The sequence below is a fragment of the Giraffa tippelskirchi genome, chromosome 13, assembly GCF_054371585.1.
Source record: "Giraffa tippelskirchi isolate mGirTip1 chromosome 13, T2T-mGirTip1v1.2.pri, whole genome shotgun sequence".
In the NCBI taxonomy this organism is placed as follows: Eukaryota; Metazoa; Chordata; class Mammalia; order Artiodactyla; family Giraffidae; genus Giraffa; species Giraffa tippelskirchi.
In genome coordinates this window covers 78,489,320-78,512,415 of record NC_137287.1, presented here as the reverse complement: position 1 = coordinate 78,512,415, position 23,096 = coordinate 78,489,320, and positions in this window count along the sequence as shown.

The following is a 23,096-nucleotide window of genomic DNA, read 5'->3' as shown; positions in this document are numbered from 1 at the left end:
TCCAAAGACCAGCACCCACATTTCCCAGGGCTGCACAGGGTCATGCAGGCAGTGGTAAAGGTCCTCTGCCTTCAGTGAGAAGGTAACTATTCTATATGGCCCCTCTCATGGTGACAGCAACCCCATGGCTATATTTCACAGTAGCCCCCAGAACACAGTTCATGGATTTTCATCTTGACTTCGGTACGAGAAATAACAAAGCAGGGAGGCAAGTTCCCGATGACTTCCCAGAGCACTTACATAAGAAACATCCATGCCCCTTCCTTGCGTGTGGCAGAAACCATCTCAGTGAGTCCTCAGGGGCCTAGCAAAATGCTGGGCAAGAAAGAATCCGACAGAGTCCCCAGCTCTTTCTAACAAACATGTCCAAGACCTCAAGTGAGGGCTTCGTTTACTGCAAGCAATATCACTGAACCAGTATTCTCCAAAACCAAAGAGTTTAGAGCTTACTTTGGAGATGCCCATGAAAGAAACTTGCCCTCCAAAAACTTGCTGAGTCTCTAAGCTCTTTTCTGTCTTGGAGTTCCCCTGGCTTCGGTGCTGCTGATTAGAGTTAAGGCCTGAATATTAGATGCTGCCCTGATAATATAAGAATCTGGGGTTCAGGACATATTTGCAGCTATTCAGGCAGCGAGCCATGCTATAAGCAGATCCTCATCATTGGCTCAGTAATCCCTCAGCCTCTTTTTGTTTGTTCTGCAGTCTTGGGAGGGGCAGCTTTGGGCCACTCTTTCATCCACTTCTCCAAGGCAGCTTGAATGCACCACCAATTTCACCAGTTCCCAATGATCCAAACCTATGTGGGTGCCCAGATACGGGAAACAGTGGACTTGTGACTGTAATACAGACACCAGAAACCGCTCCTAGAAAGAGTATGCCATTGGGAAAATGGAAAACTAGAAAACAGGGTTTTATCAACGTTTAAACCATGCCCAACTTGAGTGACATCAATACGTGGTTTGGCTGACGGTAGATTCCTTCCATAAGTTTGAGCAAGCTCTGGGAGATGAAGAACAGGGAAGCCTGGCATGCTGCAGTCCATGGGGTCGCAAAGAGTCAAACATGACTGAGAGATTGAACAACAAGAGATTCCTTTTATTACTTGGTTTCAGGGTCTGCAGCTCCTTCACATCTCAAAATCAGAAAGTACACTAGAGTCAACATCCAGAGCCCTGGTGTAGCCCCAGATTTTGAAATCTGTCTATGGTATCTCCTTTCTGCTATTTTCTAGTTTATCCAAAGTTTCTATTTTCTGGCTAAAACCCACAGCTCCCTTGGAGCATTTTGTATCCTTTTCATTTTCAAAATTCGTGTACTTAATGGTCTCTCTTCATGAACACTTTCCCACAGCAGAACATTTTCTGTTTCTAGCAACTCACAAGAGGTACTGAGCAGAGAAACAGCAAAACCTGATTGAAATGTGGACGCTAAGCCATAAGCAAAGCTCATTCACCAGCTACATGGCTTGCTCTCACCCCATACACTGCTCTCCTGCTAATTCCACTCTGGGCCTCTGCAGGAGAACAAGTGATCACATGACAGGCTCTGGAGGTTGCTCACAAACAGTCAGACCAGGATAGTCCAAGCTTCAAATACCCGGCAGCCAACTTCCTGGCTCAGGTGCTGCTGCTTACACCACCTGCGGATGGAAAAATGCTTCCTTCTTGAAACTTCTAAGCTGTTTCAAGGACCCTGGGCTGTGTGCTCGGCAGGCAAGTTTCTGACTGGGATGTTGTCCCTGAGACCATCGAGGGGCTCCTTCCCCCAAGCTTGGTGAGCTAGGAACTGCTGGCCTGCTGGCTCCTGTTTACATGGATAGTGGAGGTGGGATGACTTTTGCTTTTTTTTTAATTGGAGGATAATCGCTTTACAATGTTGTGTTAGTTTCTGCTGTACAACAATGTAAATCAGCTGTAGGAATACATATATACCCTCCCACCAACCCCTCTCCGCATCCCACTCCTTTGTGTCATCACAGAGCACCCAGCTGAGGTCCGTGTGCTATACAGCAACTTCCCACTAGCTATTTATTTTACACATGGTAGTGTCTGTATGCCAAAGCTACTCTCTCAACTTGGCTGGGATGGTTTTGACAACTGTAAACCCCTAGTATTCTGCATGGCCCGTGCCTGTATGCCAGGCACTACTATGCAAATACGTGTCTCCCCGCTGCTACAGCTCTACTTGGATCCCCACAGACACCACCCAGGGGCACAATCCCCTGGCCCACCTCATCCCCCATTCCCGTTCTCCACTCTTCCTTCTTTCTCTAGAGGATCCCTATTATGTCATAGAAAACATATTTTTGGTTTTATGCCTAAAGTAGATTGACATTAAAGAATTTGAATAGAGTTTAAAATATAGTTATCGCCACCCCAAGGAAACTCAAACAGCTGATAAAGTCATCTTCTCCCATCTCCCCCTTTCCTAACTCCCACGCCCCTCCGAGAAAAGCTGACGTCAGTCACCATGTGTTCGGGCTGCCAACTTTAACCACCCTCTCCACCCTGCTTCTGATAGGAACTTCCTTTATAGATAAATTTAAACCGAGAGTCCATTATGCCATTAGAATCTCATCCAGAATCACATCTATTTTTGAGGAGTTTTTTCTTAGCTCTGTTTAGCGATTTTTTAATTATGCCAAAAGACTTGTCAGAAATCATGTTGCAGACAGAGTTTCTCACCAACGGACCCGTCAGTTGCCGTTAACTCGCCCTGTTGTTCATCCTCCAGGGTTTGAATGGGTTTATTTAACCGTGAGGATAAGCACAGATGCCTGTGTGCCTGTGGGCAGAGGGTCAGGCCCGGAAGGAGAAGTCAGACCCGGAAGGAGAAGTCAGATCCGGAAGGAGATTAGTGCGCGCGCGGCAGGGAGAGGGGGTGAGGGGGTTGGGTATGAGACCAGTGCTCACCGTTTCCGAGGCTGGTTCTGCGTCTGGCTGTTGTTTCTAATCTTGCCATGTGCTCGGTTCCCGTCCGCTCTCTCAACCCGATAAATCAATAGCCTGTGAATTAGAGCAGAAGTCACCCGACAGTGAGCTGACAGGGCCGAGGCCTCCGCCGTGTGAGGACAGCCCTGCCCAGAGGCCGAAATGTTCCACTATTCCTGAGCTGCCTCCACCTTGACTTTCAGTTTCTGGGTTCCTGCTGCTCATGGTTTCCATACTGGGGAGCTTCGGTTGAGTAAGGAAAGGGGTTTAGGAATAGGCAATGGAAAGATCTAGAAGGTTCACATTTTTCTCCTCTTAATCACCTCTTTTACTCATCACCCCCCTGCCCCGCACCCTAACTCCCCACCGCTGTGACTACTTATCACCTGTGCAAATTGTTCTCCTAAACAGAGCCTTAAGACATCAGCGAAGAAGTAGGTGGTATCTATGGTGAGTCTGGGACCTTGATGTACTCAGAGGATCTTTAGTCAAATTAGCTCTGGATACAAAGGACTGTGTAGAACACCATTATCCCATGGCTGGGCTCTGCAGCTTTCTGGGTGATACCCCGGCATCAGTGGCCCCAACTTTTTTGGCACCAGTGACTGGTTTTGTGGAAGATAATTTTTCCAATGCACCAGGGATCCAGGGGTGGTTTCAGGATGATTCAAGTGCATTACTTTTATTGTGTACTTTATTTCTATTATTATTATATCAGCTTGACCTCAGATCACCAGGCATTAGATCCTGGAGGTTGGGGACCCCTGTCATACATGAAAGATGGTAACAGATCAGCACAATTAGGTTGAGAAGGTGAGAGTAACCAGGTCATCAAAGTTCACTAGTGGGACACAAGGACCATTTTGGACTATTTTCATGACCATAATTGGGAACAAAACACATTTTGAACTCATTTTGGCACAATCACATTTTCATGAATTGCAAATAGCTTTTATACTTACGGGCTTCCCTGGTGGCTCAGATGGTAAACAATCTGCCTGCAATGCAGGAGACCTGGGTTAGATTTTTCCTGGGTGGGGTAGATCCTTTGGAGAAGGGAATGGCTACACACTCCAGTATTCTTGCCTGGAGAATTCCATGGACAGAGCAGTCTGGCAGGCTACAGCTCATGGGGTTGCAAGAGTTGGACATGACTGAGTGACTAATGCTTTATACATACAGCAGAGTTGATGGGAGTGTGCGTGTGTGTGTGTGTACTTTAAAAGCCTCAAAATACAGTAAAGCCTTGCTGTTTGCTAGACAGCTGGCATCAGCTGTTCTCTTCCGAATAATTAACTCACCTACGTGATTCCTCACCACCCTGGATAAATCAGCGTCACTGGCTACAAAAATGGCGGTGGCCATCCCATATCCTAGGAAACAACTGTCTAGTGAGCACTAGGTCCAAAAGGGTCTCCCAACATTTCTGTCCTTAGAAAGCCATTAGCGACAAATAAAAAATCTGGAAGGCACATCCACGTTTCACAGCCCACATCCCGGATGTTCCTCGGAGATTCCCCAGATGGAGGCACAGCAGTCGTTTTGCGAGTGACTGCCAAATGGGGCAGGCAGACAGGCTGGGGAGCAAGAGATTCTGGGAGACAGATGCTGGCCTCTGAGCCCTGCTCACTCTCAGGTAGCCATGCTCCCATCGACACCTCCACAGTTCAGTTCCTCCTCCAGGCAGAGGCAGCTGGAGGCAGAAGTCCCACCCTCACCAGCAATGGCTTCTCAAAATTTACCCCAAAAAGGGAAAATAAAACGTCTCCGTTTTGATTCATGAGCGTTACTGTTTGTACATCATCATCCTTCTTGGGATGGAGATCAATGGTCCGTGTCATGTCTTTTCTTCCCACATCAAGGCTTGGAAACCAAATGGACTTCGTCCAGCTCCTGCTTTGGGGTCACTGTGTTCCTGACCCTTATTATTTTTAAAAGAGAAAGAAACTGAAATGCAATCAGGCCCTTTATCTTGCTATCTCCTCAACTCTTTTATTTAAAACCTGAACCCTGAGCTGGCAAACATCTCCCTTTGTTCTAAGTTAACACATAAATCTGGGGGTTGGTGGGGGGACTTCTTTGAGTTCGTCCAGCGTTGGCTGAGACCCCAGACTCAGAAAGGTCGTGTGTTCTGGAAGTCCTAAGGATGACCATTCTCTCCTGAACTTCCCACGAGGAGAAAGACTGCTGTTTGCTCTTAGAATGCTAATGATCTATCTTTGGGAGTTGGAAGTCACATCAACTACTTCCAACCGCCTGTGTATATATAATCGTCACACTCAACCTGCTTGGTTTTTTCCTACCAGATCCACTCTCTCTACTTTCGTTCATTTTAAGCCAAAATTGACAACTCCAGCGAGGTTCCAGGGTCCATGCTAGGTCTTTTTGACTAGAGATAGAGAAACAACCTCCCCTACGAACCTTCCCCTCCCACACTGGGAACTGGTTAAGCCAGGGAATTGTATTACTGACAAAATGATGTTGGACAATGTTCCTCCCCAACTTGACAATCAGATACTAAGTTGGCTTCCTGCCTGGGATAGAGAATGTGTAGTCGTGAGAGGTGGATTGGGGGAACAGGTCTGCCTCCACCACACAGCTATTCCTAACTCAGAAGAACCAGGACTCCCACCCTAGGCTCCGGCCCCCAGGTCTGGAGTTCATCCTCTATGTCTATCCTGCTATTCTTTTTTTTTTTTTGCTGCCCTGGGTTTTCCTTGCTGCGAGCAGGCTTCCTCTAGTTGTGGTGAGCAGAGGCTACTCTTGAGTTACAGTACTCTGGCTTCTCATTGCGGTGACTTCTTTTGTTGCAGAGCGTGGGCTCTAGGGTGAGCAGTCTCAGTAGTTGTGGCGTGCAGGCTTAGTTGCCTCATGGCATGTGGAATCTTCCCAGATCAGGTATCGAACCCACATCCTCTCCATTGGCAGGTGGATTCTTAACCACTGGACCACCAGGGAAGTCCTATCCTCCTGTTCTGACAGGTAACATTGGAACTTCTTTAGCAAGAGATAAAAGTCTCCAAAAACTAAGACATGCATTCCATACTTTCCAAATATGAGAGACATTTATCAGTGTACATTTTAGAAAAACTATTTCTGACTTATCAGGAAGACCTAGCTTCTTTGTATATAAGAAGTAGGTGAACATATTCAGATCATATGCCTCAGATTGGCAAGAGTTCAGATCTGCTGGCTGGAAAAATCTAGATGGATATTGCCCATCTCTTGATCCAGAGTATAAGCTGTGAGAAGGCCCAGGGTGACAAAAATGAGGAGGCCTTTTGTCTGTTGGAACAAAGCACTGAATGACTTTTTCCAATAGTGGGATTGGACTTCCACCCAACCTAGATAGTAATTAATGATCTAGACTTGTAACATGTAAAGTTCAGCACTAAGACAACTGCTGAGGTTGAAATACAGAAAGTTCTACCTTGGGCCTACTGACACCATCCTGCAGGCAAACAAAAACAAGTGAGTTCTTCATTGCCTTGTTGAAGGCAGCTCATTTCAAACTGGGTAGCAGACTCTATTTTCTGCCCTGTCAGTAAAAAGCACAACAGACTTGTCTGCCAAAGGGACAAACCAGTCCTTTGTGGAGGGAAAAAGTTTAATATCCAAAAAGAGGCAGACAATAAGTAAGCTTTGTTTTCCTGGGCAGTTAATCTTTACTGTGCTTCGTACATGTTCATTTTTCCATGAGAAAAATCCCTTTTTATAAAATTTCGTGTACAGTTTTATTTTTTTGGTGACAGTTTAATGCTAAAAATAATTCTAAATTGCCCATTTTTCAAGAGTTGGTAGAGATACAGAGTTTTGTCATTTTTGTCTATAAAATTTGTCATGTAATTTCAATTTTGAACATTTTACTGGAGTTCATTTAAACAAGTAGACTTTCCAGAAGAAGGGCTAGATTGATGTTAGAATCTGGTTAAACAAAATTCTCTCTGATGCCATAGATTTCTGCTGTGCTGATGAGAAGGGCAGGCAGTTAGAACCCCATGGATTGGACAACATCACCCTGAGTTCATGCGTGCTCTTAAACAGAACAAGTAAACTGAGGCATGGATGACGCTAGAGATTAGAGTTCTTGGCACAGTTGCAAAACAACTGAAGAGCATCTTGGGGGTCAGCCCATCATTCCTCGCTCACACACACACTTTCCAACACACACCTGTGGTTCTTGAAACTGCTCACATCTTTGGCTCATAACTCCTATTGTCCATTACTTGGAAGCCCTTCCTTCTTCCTATCCTGTAAGTTATCTCATCTCCTTCAAGTACCCTTCTGTGAATGCATAGCTCTGACTGGCCTGTCTTCTCAGATTTTCCACAAAACCTGTGTTCCACATTGTAGTCCAGCACAGCTCTTTTTTTTTAAATTATTAAACTTCTTATTTTGTATTGGAGTACAGCCAATTATCAATGTTGTGATAGTTTCAGGTGGACAGTGAAGGGACTCAGCCGAAAGGATACATGTATCTATTCTCTCCCAAACTCCTTTCCCATCCAGGCTGCCATATAACATTGAGCAGAGTTCCCTGTGCTATACGGTAGGTCCTTATTGGTTATCCATTTTAAATACAGCAGTATGCACATGTCAATGTCAAACTCCCTAACTATCCCTTCTCATCTTTGCTCTAACTTGACATTAAATTTATTGAAACCAAAATTATGACTTTGATTCATTACAGAATTCTTGAGCTAGAGGGAATCTTACAGTAAAGACTAAAGGACAAATATAGAGATATTGAAAGTGAAAGTGAAAGCAAAGTCTCTTAGTCGTGTCTGACTTTTTGCGACCCCATGGACTGTAGCCTATGAGGTTCCTCCATCCATGGAATTTTCCAGGCAAGAGTACTGGAGTGGGTTGCCATTTCCTTCTCCAGGGGATCTTCCCAACCCAGGGATTGAACCTGGGTCTCCAGCATTGCAAGCAGGCAATGTTACCATCTGAGCCACCAGGGAAGCTCTGGAAAGTAAAGACCAATGCAAGGTCACATAAAAAGAGTGGCGAATAAGCACTATTTAAAATAGCCAAGACATGGAAACAACCTAAATGTCCATCAACAGATGAATGCAGAAAGAATATGTGGTACATATATACAATGGAATATTACTCTGTTATTAGAATGAAATAATGCCATTTGAAGCAACATGGATGGACCTAGAGATCATACAAAGTGAAGTCAAACAGAGAACTCATGTATATTTGAAAACCCTGGAAATGTGCACTTTTAGTCTGGAGTCAATGGCATCAGTTTGATTTAGGTTTCACATCATTTGATCAAAGAAGCCTTTTTCCTTCTAGTTTGTGACCTTCATTAAGAGTGAGCTGTCATAGTCTTCCCAAGGCAATTTCTTTTACAAAAGAATTCATATCCTAAGGTATTAGAAAAAGTGAAAGCTTTTCTTAGCACTCTCTGAGAACTGACTCTATTTTTCTTCCCACGGGAAGCTGAATTTGACAGCTAATGGGTCTGTTTTGTACTAAAACTACTATCTGTTCCAAGGCACTTTAAAAGATTCCATCATCACCATTATGTGTGAGATATATAAATATATATTCAAAATTATTCATTTATAAGAAAGAGGTAAAAACAGTTACACTTAGGCTTCAAAGTATGTAACATTTATACAAATGCCGCTAAGTTTAAACTGCAGCAAATAAAAGAAGTTGATATACCTATAGACCTCCTACTTATATACACATTTGATTGATAGCCCTAAAAACTAACAGAACATCTTTTTGCACCAGAATTTCAGGCAGTGCTGGAGGTAATAGTATTATGGTGGTAGTGGTGGTGGTTTAGTCACTAAGTTGTATCTGACTCTTTTGCAACCCCATGGACTGTAGCCTGCCAGGATCCTCTGTCCATGGGATTTCCCAGGCAAGATTACTGTAGTGGGTTGCCATTTCCTTCTCAAGGGATCTTCCAGACCCAGGGATTGAACCTGCATCTCCTGCTTTGGCAGGCAGATTCTTTAGCACTGAGCCACCAGGGAAGCCCATGTAGAAATTAGAACCATCATTCATTGTTAATGGGATGTGAAATGGCACAGTTAGTATAGGAAATTGTTTGGAAGTTCCTCAAAAAGTTAAACATAGAGTTATTGTATGAGCTGTAATTTCACTCCCAGGTACATACTCAAAAGAATTGAAAGCAGGGATTTCAACAGACATTTCTGCACCAAAGTTCCCAAAAGTATTATTCACAATTGCCAAAAGATATAAACAACACAAGCATCTATTGATTGATAGACAAATGGATAAAGAAGACATGACATATACAAACAATGGAATATTATTCAGCCATAAAAAGGAAGGACATTCCAATTGATGCTACAACATGGATGAACCTTGAGGACATAAACCAGACAGAAAATGAGAAAACATAGAATAGGTAGATTTATAGACAGAAAATAAAACTGAGGTTACCAGGGGCTGAAGGGAGGAAGAATGAGGACTTACTGTTTAAGGGGGAGAACTTCTATCAGGGATGATGAAAATTTTCTGGAAATGGATATAGTGGATATAGCAGTTGTACGAGATCATGAACGTACTTAGTGTCATTGAACTGTACACTTAGAAATAGTTAAAAAAAAAAAAAGGTACGGAAAAGTAAATTTCTTTGTTCAATTCCTTGCCAATGGTGTAGACACCTCAGTTCCAGGTACCACCTTCTGCCCATACCTGTGTGTCACCTCGCCACAGAGAATTCTGGGAGCTCTCACTCTGGAGTAGGTGGCACTGGACTATTCCCGGTGCCTTGCAGCAGCGTTGTTAATATTCTCTGTGTTTCCAAATGTTTTTTCCCATCTTCCCCAGTTCAATCACCGATATGTCCATTTTTTCTGCCTGCCATTCTGGGCAAGTGAATTCTGCTGGGGAATGTCCCTTCTCCTCTCCCTCAAGCAACTCTCCTCTGAATAAAACATGGACCCAGGCAATTCAGCCGTTGCAGCTGGTTCTTGCAGGCGTATAGTGTGGCTTTTGTTTCCTTCCATCCTCAACAAGTATGATGGCTCATGATGATTTCGATTTCTGGGAAGTTGAGGCTGGTAGGCGTCTTTCAGTCTCATCATACCAGAGTCCAATTAATTCGCTTATTTTTTGAAAGACTTATGCATTTATTTTTTTTATTTTTGGCTGTGCTGGGTCTTTGTTGCTGCACTCTGGTGGTCTCTGGTTGCAGCGAGTGGGGGCTACTCTTTGTTACAACGTGCAAGCTTCTCATTGCAATAGTTTCTCTTGTTGTGGAGCACAAGCTCTAGGGCACAGGGGCTTTAGTAGTTGTGCCTTGAGTTGTGGCAGCTCAGTAGTTGTGGTCCATGGGCTTAGTTGCCACACAGCGAGTGGGATCTTCCCAGAGCAGGGGTTGAACTTGTATCCCCTGCATTGGCAGGTGGATTCTTAACCACTGGACCACCAGGGAAGCCCAAGAGTCCAATTTAGATGGACTAGCAAGGCAATGTTCCCCAGGACTACACGTGTGTACTATTGTCCTCACCCCACAGAGATGGCCCTTCACAATCCCACCCCACAACTAGAGAAGGGGTAACCCACACACTGTGATGCGGTCCCTTGGTGAATGGGGCAGCCCCACCTCTCTCTCTGGTGGAGTGAGCCTCACAGTCTTGGAGCATCCCACTTTGAAATCCAGCCCCAGCTGTGGTTCTTGCCATCAAGGACCACCTGGGCAGTGTAAACTATTTTGATAAAACACTGGTGTGCAAACTCAAGAAAGGAATCCCTCTGTCAGATTTCTGAGTGGGTACCAAACGCTCAAAAATTCCCTGCATGAACCATATTTCTAAATGGGAAGTGAAAACACGCCTGCCCCAGGAAATGTCAGGCTAACTCCGTTTGTCATCTCAGTGGAGAAGATTCAGAACAAATGACAGAGCTGGGAAGCACATGTTATCACGAAATGAGGATACAGGAGTGGCAGGCTGGGCAAGCAGAGGTGTGACAGCTCTTTGCTTTTTTACTCTAAGTCTTCCAGGATGCTTTTTCCCCCTTTAGCAGATATTACTGAAACAAAGACAAATTGCCCTCATTTTGAGTGCATTTTCCCCTCCCCATTTGCTCTGGGTTTTTCCACCGTGCTGCTCCATAATCTGATGGCATGGTTCTGACAGGCTGGCATCTGCCAGTGTTTGGTGTTTGGCATTTCTGATGTGACACTGGCTTCATTGGATGCAAGGCATTTTTCTCTGGAATCAATGTAAGTTTCTAGAATGGGTTAAGGGGATAGCCTTGTCTTGAAATTCACCCAAGTCAGAGCCAACCTTGGGCACCCTTTCTGCTTAGCTCACTTGTTATATAACAATTACCCAGTGTCATTGCTGCTGACAGGAAGATTAGATCAATGAGGCCATTCCCTGGAGTTGGGATAAAGCTGTGTGAAAGTCACCAGGCTAATAGGTTTTAACGAGGAGAGGACTTTATTCCTAAGGACTCCTACTGAAAGCAGATTGAAAGCAGCATGTCACAGAGTCTGTGTCATGGGCTTTTTCTTGGACTCAGAGGGAACTGTGATTGTGTTGGATCCTCCATCCTTAAAGCCTGTCTATTCCCTTCAGAGAGGAGGACTAACCTGGCCCACTACCCTCTGGATTCCAGAGGCTTTTGCCCCAGGGAAAAAGATGTCTCTAGTGATCTCCTGCTTGTGTAATCTAGACTGAAATAAAATAATTGAAGCTTCTCAAAACTAGTTGTATGTAGGAAATGAAAACAAAAGGGGGGGGTGTCCTACCTTCCAGGACTCAGCAGGTATTGAAAGCATCATGTGATGGGATGGATGGATACAGGACAGGGACTGGAGTGTGTGACACAGGCGACATCTGCCCCGTAACCTTCCACCACAGCTCTGCTCTGAGGATGGTAGTCATGACTTCTGCACCCTTTGTGGACTCCTCTCCACTGTGGGGGTCACAGCAGCTTCAGATCCCTGGAAATCATGGCCAACATGTGTCTGGATGGATGCAGAGCTGTTGTCATGAGCACTACACTTGCCGTGACACACCCACACATGAAGAACTGAGACACGATCCCCCTGGGAACATTTAGAAACCAGGCCAGATTGCCAGGCTGGCTCTTCAGAATGTCTAGATCAGAGAATCTGGCTCAGGACACACAAAGAGATTTAAGCTTGAAATCACTCAAACTTTCAGTGAATTTTGTTTGTTTGTTTTTGGTGGTGGGCATGCTATGTGGCTTGTGGGATCTTAGTTCCCCAACTGGGGATTGAACTCAGGTCCTCAGCAGTGAGAGCATGGAGTCCTACCCATTGGACTGCCAAGGAACTTCCTCAGTGGGTTTATAACATGGTCACACTCTGTTCCTTTGGCCAGTTGCCTGTTTGGTGCCCTCCCATTAAATTTGGAAGAAAAGGGTGCAAGTCAGTGCAGTAGTGTCCTGGCAGCAGGTACACTGTGTAACATCCAGAGGAAGTCCCGCTGATATACCCACTCAGGGATGCTTCAGAGGCACATCTGAGTTAGTGTCAGGTGGTTACTTGGTCTACAGTGTTTTTGTCAAGATTCCTAACACATTTCTGCATCCTCTCATCATTGGGCTAAAACTACTCTTCTAAATCCTGAAAGCTAGCCCTTTTACTGCCCTCTTGTCATACACACACACACAGAGACACACACCACACACACACCCCACAGACACACACACATACATACACAGAGCCATATGCTCAGATTAAGCTCTGAGCCATCATATCTCACATTAACTGAGTCCTCTCATTAGATGTTCTCTTGGGATCTTGTGATACCTGGGATTCCTGGTGGAATGTAGGGAGCTCTTAGCACCCTGCCTTACGCAGTCTCTTATCTGAATGCATTATGACATTTAAGTAGCTTTCAGAAGCTCTGACCCTTTGTTATAACTTGAAAATGCACATGCTCTTTGTGATACCATTCTCTCATCTGCAGAGAAGGAAGGAAGGAAGGAAACCAGCCTTGGTTTTCAATTAAGAGGCTAAGTGGAACAGTCCTTCTTACAATCTGTTAATCACCTAATATCTCTGTAACGTCTTTCCTGCAAAAAGTGAATGAATCAAGCAGGCCTCACAGATATTATGGGTTCAGCTCCAGACCACCTCGATAAAGTGAAGACAGACACAAAGCAAGTCACACAAATGTTTTTATTTCCTAACGCATATAAAAGTCATGCTTATGCTATGCTGTAGTCTCTGATGTGTGTAATAGCATTATGTCTAAAAAACATTTTATTGGTAAAAATACTAACCACCACCTGAGGCTTTTTAGTGAGTTGTAGTAACAATGATCACAGATCACCATAATAAATATAATCATGAAAACATTTGAAATACTATGAGGATTATCCAAATGTGATGCAGAGACACACACCAAGCAAATATTGTTGGAAAAATGACGTCCGTAGACCTACTCAGCGCAGGGTTGCCATGAACCTTCCATTTGTCAAAAACACACTACCCGGGAGGCACATTAAAGCAAAATACACTACAACAAGGTCCGCCTGGAGAGAAATAATTTTCTCTCTTGGTTCTCAAATGAGGGGATGGTGCTCAGAAGTTACACGTTGTCCCCAGAACGTGAAGACACCAGGAGCTCTTACTGGGAGAACATGTGATGGCCAGGAGTTCACCTCACTCTCACTCACTCTCGCATGAACCACTGGAAAGGCACAACCTTTAACATTTGTAACAGCTAACATTTATGGAATGTCAACTCTGTTCTGAATGCTTTCTTAAAAGGTCTCATTTGATCCTCGTAACAACAGCGTGGGTTGTTATCCTATAAGAAAACTGAGGTTCAGAGAACAAAGTGATTTCCCTAAAGACACACAGTCAATGAATGACACCCTGGACACCCAACCCAGACCTGTCTGACTGCAGAGTCTCAGTGCTTCTTCAGGTTATGTCACTGCCTGACAAGCGGGGGCATGGGGAGGTAGGTCACATGTGAATGTTTTATTCCCCGCCCCGGGCAGCTGATCCCTTTGTAGTGAATAAACTCTACAAGGCAAATGAAGAAGCCTCATAAGGAGGACCTGTCAGTAGCAAGTTAATACCACGATCTGTCACAAACCGTGGCTCTTAAACTTTGCTGCTCATTTGAACTTGTTTAAAATGCAGATTTGTGAGCCCTGTCTCCGGGTTCCTAACCGGTGACAGCTACCCATATTTTTTCTCTCAAAAGGCCCCCAAATTTAATAAAATCAGATGATGACATTTCCAGCCTTAATGGTCTCTGTTGTGAATGGTAGGTTGTCATTGTGTGTCTTGTCTTTAAGAAGCTTACAATCTGTGAGATGAAGGAGGACTTTGTCTGTGTAGGTCCTGCAGGAAAATACACTCTTATTTTGAAATATTAGTAAAAATAGTGGCTTCTCTGGGGGCTCAAATAGTAAAGAATCTGCCTGCAATGCAGAAGACCTTGATTCTATCCCTGGGTCAGGAAGATTCCCTGGAGAAGGGGTTGGCTACCCATGCCACTATTCTTACCTAGACAATTCCATGGACAGAGGAGCCTGGACGGCTACAGTCCATGGAGTTGCAAAGAGTCAGACACAACTGAGTGACTAACACTTTCACATAGCATGGGACATAAAACAGAGCACATAATCCAGAGAATGGGATGGTCAATAAATATACTTTCAGTTCAGTTCAGTTCAGTTGCTCAGTTGTGTCCGACTCTTTGCGACCTCATGAATCGCAGCATGCCAGGCCTCCTTGTCCATCACCAGCTCCTGGAGTCTACCCAAACCCATGTCCATTGAGTCGGTGATGCCATCAGGCCATCTCGTACTCTGTCGTCCCCTTCTCCTCCTGCCCCCAATCCTTCCCAGCATTAGGGTCTTTTCCAATGAGTCAACTCTTCGCATGAGGAGGCCAAAGTATTGGAGCTTCAGCTTCAACATCAGTCCTTCCAATGAACACCCAGGACTGGTCTCCTTTAGGATGGACTGGTTGGATCTTCTTGCAGTCCAAGGGACTCTCAAGAGTCTTCTCCAACATCACAGTTCAAAAGCATCAATTCTTCGGTGCTCAGCTTTCTTCACCGTCCAACTCTCACATCCATACATGACTACTGGAAAAACCATAGCCTTCACTAGATGGACCTTTGTTGGCAAAGTAATGTCTCTGCTTTTAAATATGCTATCTAGGTTGGTCATAACCTTCCTTCCAAGGAGTAAGCGTCTTTTAATTTCATGGCTGCAATCACCATCAGCAATGATTTTGGAGCCCCAAAAAATAAAGTCTGACACTGTTTGCACTGTTTCCCCATCTATTTCCCATGAAGTGATGGGACCAGATGCCATGATCTTAGTTTTCTGAATGTTGAGCTTTAAGCCAACTTTTTCACTCTCCTCTTTCACTTTCATCAAGAGGCTCTTTAGTTCTTCTTCGTTTTCTGCCATAAGCGTGGTGTCATCTGCATATCTGAGGTTATTAATATTTCTCCCAGCAATCTTGATTCCAGCTTGTGTTTCTTCCAGCCCAGCATTTCTCATGATGTACTCTGCATATAAGTTAAATAAACAGGGTGACAATATACAGCCTTGACGTGCTCCTTTTCCTATTTGGAACCAGTCTGTTGCTCCGTGTCCAGTTCTAACTGTTGCTTCCTGACCTGCATACAGGTTTCTTACTTACTGAGTAGCAATGGCAGTTAACTGTGCACTAAAGATGTTTCATGGACTTTAACTTAAATGCCAGGTATGTTTATGTGATACTAACCTCTGGGCACCCACATTTACGAAAAAATGGAGAGGATTTTCTTTTCCCAAAGCAATAATGTATTGGTGTCTGTGGTGTTCCTTCGTATTGTCCTTACACGAGTGTTTCAAACCTGCAGCTAAGAAAACCTACCTATCTTTTAACTTTTAAATATATTCCCTTAAACATAGGTATTAAGCCTCTAAAATCAAGAGATGATCATATTAAGCGAAGTAAGTCAGACAAAGACAAATACCATATGCTATTACTTATATGTGGACTCTAAAAACAAACAATACAAATACACTTATTTACAAAACAGAAATAGACACACAGACATACAAAACAAACTTATAGTTACCAACAGGGAAGTGGGGAAGGGATAAATTGGGAGTTTGGGGTTAAAATATACACACTACTATATATGAAATCAACAAACAACAAGGACTTACTGTATAGCACAGGGAACTGTATTCAATATCTTGTAATAACATATAATGGAAAAGAATCTAAAAAAGAATATTTATTTGAATATATATATATATATATATATATATATATATAGGCTTCCCAGGTGGCTCAGGGGTAAAGAATCCGACTGCCAACGCAGGAGATGTAGGAGAAGTGGGTTCAATCCCTGGTTCAGGAAGATCCCCTGGAGTGGGAAATAGCAACCCAGTATTCTTGCCTGGAAAATTCCATGGACAGAGGAGCCTTGTGGTCTGTAACTCATGGGGTTGCAAAGAGTAGGACACGACTGAGCAACTGAGCACACATATGCATATATATATATCTGAATCACTGCTGTACACCTGAAACTAACACAACAGTGTAAATCAACTACACTTCAATAAAAAAGACCTTATCATTTTCTATCAAATGACTGAAAGTCAGTTTTACCATCCTGCAATTGCTTCAATATCAGAATATTTTATCCTCATATCCTCCATCTCTGCTCCCATATGGTGTCCTATTCACACCGCAGTTCATTGGCAAAGGTGGGGAAAGTAAAAATAAAAATAAAAAATAATAATGAAACAATTTATTATGAGTTAGCAGCAGAGAATTAGTAACTAGGAAATTTTAAATTACCCCTTCAACATATAAAATCTATCATAACCTCATATACAGATTTGCTCACTGATAAGCAGGTGGGCCCTGACCACAAATCAGGCAATGTTCTCTGGAAAAGATATTAGTTTTGTTTATGAATAGCATCTGTTCCAAGAATGTATGATATTATGGCTCGAGTGTATACTGTGTAGAGAGGGAAAAAAAACAGAGATGAACTTAATACGACATCTGTGACTAGTTAGTTATGGTAACCTCCAGGTATTTGGTGGTTTCAGCAGAAGTTCTAATATACATTCCAGGCATGAAGAACTACAGGGAAGGCTGTAAAAATACTGAGACAAAGATGAATACATTCACTAGTTTGAGAACACTAGGAAATACACATGGCTCCCTGCTGACTTGAGAGCTGCACTCAATTTCTCCCCTCCCGCGGGAAGTGTGTGCAGGTTCCCACGTGGGGACAGAGGCTCTGGCCACCCCAGATGCTGAGATGGGGAGTCACTGGACCTTATTAGTGGTAACCGCCCCCTCCCAAATGGACTAAGTTTCCACGTATCCAGGGGACAGTGGCTGACAAAAGGAACATGGCAGGAGTCAAGGAGTTATCCAGGCGCTTCCTAACCAATTGTTCCAACCAAGTGAGACACTAGGATTGAACTTTTACTGTTATTTTGTAACCACTGCTGATGAAAAGCTGATGTTCACTAATGATTTATTTTCTTTTCTCAGACTTACATTTCATGTCTGTTAGTTAGCTTCTGACAAACCGTTAATTCTTCTCCTTGGCTTTCTTGTTTGCATGTTTTATATTATTTGCTTTTAGAAAATGTAATTTTGTTGGATTCAGCCAAAAAGCAAGCAATCTGATATATAGGTATATACCTATACCTATATATAGGTATATATCAGATTGACTATATATATATATATATATATTGATTGACCATATATATATGGTCAATCAATCACCAGGAACTTAAGAGGCTAATAAAGTTTGAGAACACTAAGCTTGGTTTATGATAGAATACAGAAAAAGCAGAAGTAAAACTCAAAACAGGTTTAAAACAAATAGACCAAAAATTCAAGAAAACCCAGGCATTTTCCGAACATGTTGGTCATTTTTCCTCGGTGACCCTCAGCCCTCTGCTTACTGTTTTTACTGCCTGCATATTGTGAGGATTTTAACTCAGGATTTGTGCAATGTCAGTTTAGATGGCCATTTTTCACTTCAGATACATTCAATAATTCAGTGGAACAAGCAGTTGTTTCATCTACCTGTTCAAAGGTGTGGTTTGAGGTTGCAGTGAACAGAGGGGTTGATTTGGGTCTTAATTTATAGAGGTGGGTGACAATTTGGGCTTCCCAGGTGGCACTAGTGGTAAAGAACCTGCTTGCCAATGCAGGAGACATAAGAGATGCAGATTCAATCCCTGAGTTGGGAAGATCCCCTGGAGGGGAGCATGACAACTCACTCCGGTATTCTTGCCTGGAGAACCCCGTAAACAGAGGAGCCTGGCAGGCTACAGTCCATAGTGTTGCAAAGAGTTGGACATGACTGCAGCAACGAAGCACACATGCACCAGTGACAATTCAGAGAGGCCAATGCTTTTGATGGAAAAGTTTAGTGTCACTCACAATTCCCCTAGAAAGGAGAGGCACGCAGGGCCATGGGGGAAGCACCAGTGTCCACCAGGGGCCAGAGAAGAACAAGGGGACAGCATGGGCCACAGCCTTTACTGGGGTGCCTGTGGAAAAGGGCAAGGCAGGGCTAGGGAAACAACTCGGGACTGGCTGGTTTGAGTGACTCTGGTGGGCTCTGGGGCATCAGGGCTTTCCCTAGTTGCCTGGTGGGGATTTAGGGCAGGGACAATACCGGCTTGGTGTGTGAGGGTTAGATAAGGAGGTGGTTTATAGCCTGGGCCCCAGATCACAGAAGAATTGTAAACAACCAGGCCACTGCTTTGGCCTTGTGATTAGTGGATGCCAAAGAGATAAATACAGAACCTAAGAAAACACAGGACAGAGATGAACAATCCCTTCCACTGAGAACTCAGAATCCAGCAGCTGAACTAAACATGCGGGTGATACAGCAAATCCAAGGTATATCATGATAAACCCAATCCTAGTCAAGGCTATGGTTTTTCCAGTAGTCATGTATGGATGTGAGAGTTGGACTATAAAGAAAGCTGAACGCTGAAGAACTGTGGTGTTGGAGAAGACTCTTGAGAGTCCCTTGGACTGCAAGGAGATCCAGCCAGTCCATCCTAAAGGAAATCAGTCCTGGGTGTTCTTTGAAAGGACTGATGTTGAAGCTGAAGCTCCAATACTTTGGCTACCTGATGCGAAGAGCTGACTCATTTGAAAAGACCCTGATGCTGGGGAAGATTGAGGGCAGGAGGAGAAGGGGACAACAGAGGATGAGATGGTTGGAAGGCATCACTGACTCAGTGGACATGGGTTTGGGTAGACTCCAGCAGTTGGTGATGGACAGGGAGGCCTGGCATGCTGCGGTTCATGGGGTTGCAAAGAGTCGGACACGACTGAGCGACTGAACTGAACTGAACAGAAGCAACTTAGACCAGTTGCTGTGGGTGTTTTATGAACGCAAACAAGAAAAGATGTAGAAAGCTCTCTTATATGGGGGATTCATAGCCTCTTCAGCACTCAACTCAAATCACTCCTTAAAAATCATCCAACCCTGGTTTTCCCTGGTGGTTCAGACAGTAAAGAATCTGCCTGCAGTGCTGGAGACCGGGGTTCGATCCCTGGGTTGGGAAGATCCCTTGGAGAAGGGCATGGCAACCCACTCCAGTATTCTGCCTGGAGAATTCCATGGACAGAGGAGACCAGTGCGCTACAGTCCATGGGGTTGCAAAGAGCTGGACACGACTGAGTGAGTAACCCTTGTAACAAAACTGTGGGAGAATTTAAGTCAAGGCCTAGCCACATGCTTGGCACACAGCAAACATGAAAGGAAGTTCTTGCCTCTCTCCCAGCCTTGGTGTCATCTTTGTATTGCTTGCTATCACAGGCCCAATAAAAGCCTGATATGTTATTCTCTCCCCCAGTGGAAGGTTTCCCTGGTGGCTCAGATGGTAAAGAATGCACCTTCAATGCAGGAGACCAGACTCTTTTTTTTTCCAATTAATGTTGATAACCAACTTGTTTCATAGTTGTTCACATATCTCCCATTAAAAAAAAAAAAGTCTGACAGGGGTAAAGAAAATACTCAATGTTTAGGACTTCACTAGCGGTCTAGTGTTTAAGATTGCATACTCCTAATGCAGGGGGCCTGAGTTCAATCCCTGGTAAGGGAATTAGATGCCATATGCCACAACTAAGACCCAGCCCAGCCAAATAAATATTTTTTTTTTAATGAAAGAAAAAAGAAAATATTCAGCTTAATTCTGGTAGATTCTCAATCACCTGGTGTGAGATGGTGTGAGAGGAGGCCGGAAGTGCCTGTGTGCGGACATGCCAGTGCTGGTCCACTGTCCTCCAGAAGCCACATCTGTATCTCCTTTGTCCCAGGCAATTCCAGCCAGCCACTGTCATTCCCTGGAAAACAGGAGAATTGGGTTTTCCTTATGAATCTGGCAAAGCACTGCAGTCTGCAGCCAGGGTGATGCTTGGAACGAACCGCAATTCTGCTCCAGTGGGTGGTGATGGCGCTCGGTGGTGGTGGAGGGGGGAGGCCATGAAGGTGTAGCCTGATGGAAGAGAAAGTGGAGGAAGAGACAGCAAGTGATGAAAAATGATTTTTCTCATGCAATAACCATGCAGATCCGGTCTCCTTAGAGTGAAGGTATAGTACTGAAATGTATTTGTCATCCTTTTTCTTAATCCCCATGGTTGTAAATTTTCTGTTTGGGTTGGTGCCAAATCTCTAAGGCAACAGTTAACACACCCCTAATGCACTTTATTTCCCTGGGGCGTCTTCCAGCCTCACGGAGTGACGTTGATGGCTACCGTTCTGGGAAAGTTTATCATGTGCCAATCATTCTGTTAGGTCCTCCACACACTAGTTCTTCCTCTTGTACTCTTTCTCTGCTTCTCAAACTTGCCTATGTGTACGAATTGTCTGGGCATGTACTTAAAATAGAGATTTCAGGCTCTCAACGGTAGGAATTAGACATTCTGATGGTGTCCAATGAGGTCTAGGAATCTGGCTTTTAGTCAGACTCTCCCGAGTTGATCCTGAAGCGAGTGATCCATGGAACACACTTGGGAAAACATGCCTAGTTCCTAGTTCATGGTCAAAAGTGATTATGCAGCATAGCCTCTGAATTAATAGAAATATCTATATCTAAAAACAGGTTTTCTTAGCACCTGTGGACATAAAACCCTTTCTAGTTTTTGTATAACTACTCTTGTCTGACTTTCCAGAACAAGCCAACAAGAGGGACTTTGAGATCTTATCGAGAACATTAATCTTTTCAGAGAATGAGAACTGGTAGTGTTTTTACAGACTGAGAAAAACATCAAAGAATATTGAAGTTAAAGGAAACCTCGTGGTAGGTCATCACTGAGGCCCTAAAGCAAGGAGGGTTGTTTTTTTTCCACTGAGTCCTTGAAAAAAAGCAGCAAATCAAAGAAACAAGGGCTTTGTCTTTTTTTTTTTTTAATTTTTATTTTTCCTGAAGAAGACCGTTAAGCATTCTTGCTCTGGTCATCGCACATCTGTCCTGATGACTCAGTAATCCAGTTCCTTCCTGAGTCTGTGAAATCCCTTCTCCAGGACTCGCAGGGAGGCGGGGTTGTGGAGGCAGCCAGGGAGGCATCCTGGCTCAGGGTCCCGGGCAGCACCATGCTCAGAGTTGCTTTAAACCACATTTTCTGTTTCCTCACAATTACATAAGCAGGCGATAGATATTTTTCCTGTGTTTAAGTCTCCCAAAATCAAGTAGGTGAGAGAGAGAGGGGTGAAGTTACCCTATAATTGGAAGATTCGGAGGCAAAGTCGGGAAGGAATGGGATTCCTCTCACAGGCAAAATAAAACCTATGCAGGTGCTTTCTGAGTTACAGAGACCTGCCTGATGAAGAAATGCCCTTTTTTTCTAAAAATATAACAACAAGCGTACATATACATGTGTGCTCAGTTTTTGCAAGCCCAAGGACTATAGCCCACCAGGCTCTTCTGTCCATGGAGTTTTCCAGGCAGGAATACTGGAGTGGATTGCTATTTCCTCCTCCAGGGGATCTTCCCTATGTAAGGATCAAACCCGTGTCTCTTGTGTCTCCTGCACTGGCAGGTGGGTTCTTTACCACTGAGCTATCTTGGAAGCCCCATATACCCGTGTGTGTATGTATACAAAAGGCAGAAGACCACAGGCATATACATGTATACACAGTTGGTTCTCATCTCTCATGCCTACCACCCCAGGTCCAAGTACTGGAGACCAGTGTGCAATGGATTTTTCCTCCTCAGCTTCCACATTCATTTGGGGAAGCACCACACCCCCTCTTTGTGCTCTTTAGATAGTCACCCTCTCATACTCATTGCCTTTTCTCTCTTGCCCTTCTTCCTCTTCACAACTGTAGCCCCAAATCTGCAGAAAAGACTCCCATCTTTTTCCTTGCTTCCCACCCCCTGCCCCCACTCCACCCCATCCTCATTTTTTTCGTTCTCCTTGTTCATCTGAAATGATCTTAGTCATGGCTGGAAGGCATGAGACCTGGGGCAGGGATGTATCTGTGCTGGAGAAAGCAGAAAGGCAAACATTTTGGAATGAGATTATCATGTTAGAGAGCCAGTGTCAGGAAACCACAACAATCTAGGAAATCATGAAGTCATCTTCTCCGGAATCTGTGATAGTGCAATCTTGTCACCTTCCTCTAAAGAAAGCTGCTTTCACCCACCTTTCTGCCCCAACAGTTTCTTATTACAGAGGCTTTATGTGGGTTGGTTCAGCTTGTTTCTCCCTTTGCTTCAGTGTTGTCTTCTGCTGCAAATACACAGCAGTTCAGCTGCATTAGGAAACTTCTGTGGGGTTGACCCAGAAACCCAACAATATAACTTTGTTCTGTGGGAAACCGTGTTCTGATCTCAACGTGCTGGTTGATAAATGATCTCGCGGGAACATTTGGCTCCATGTGTGTGCATACTGCTGGGCACATAGATGCTCCACAGCAAAAAAAAAAAAAGAATTATTTCATTGAGTTGACAAATTGAGGACAGATGGGAATGGTGTGTCACTGAAGCCGTCTATCCCTGAGACATGCTTTCATAAAAAGAAGTCATGTCACTGCTGTATATAACTGTGATTTCCAAGGAAAACTTCTGCATATCATTTTCTTTGCTTTTTTCTTATCTTATTTTCCAGCCTTCCTCTCCCTAAGTGCAACCTACCAGGCCTTTGAGGCGTTTCCCATGAAG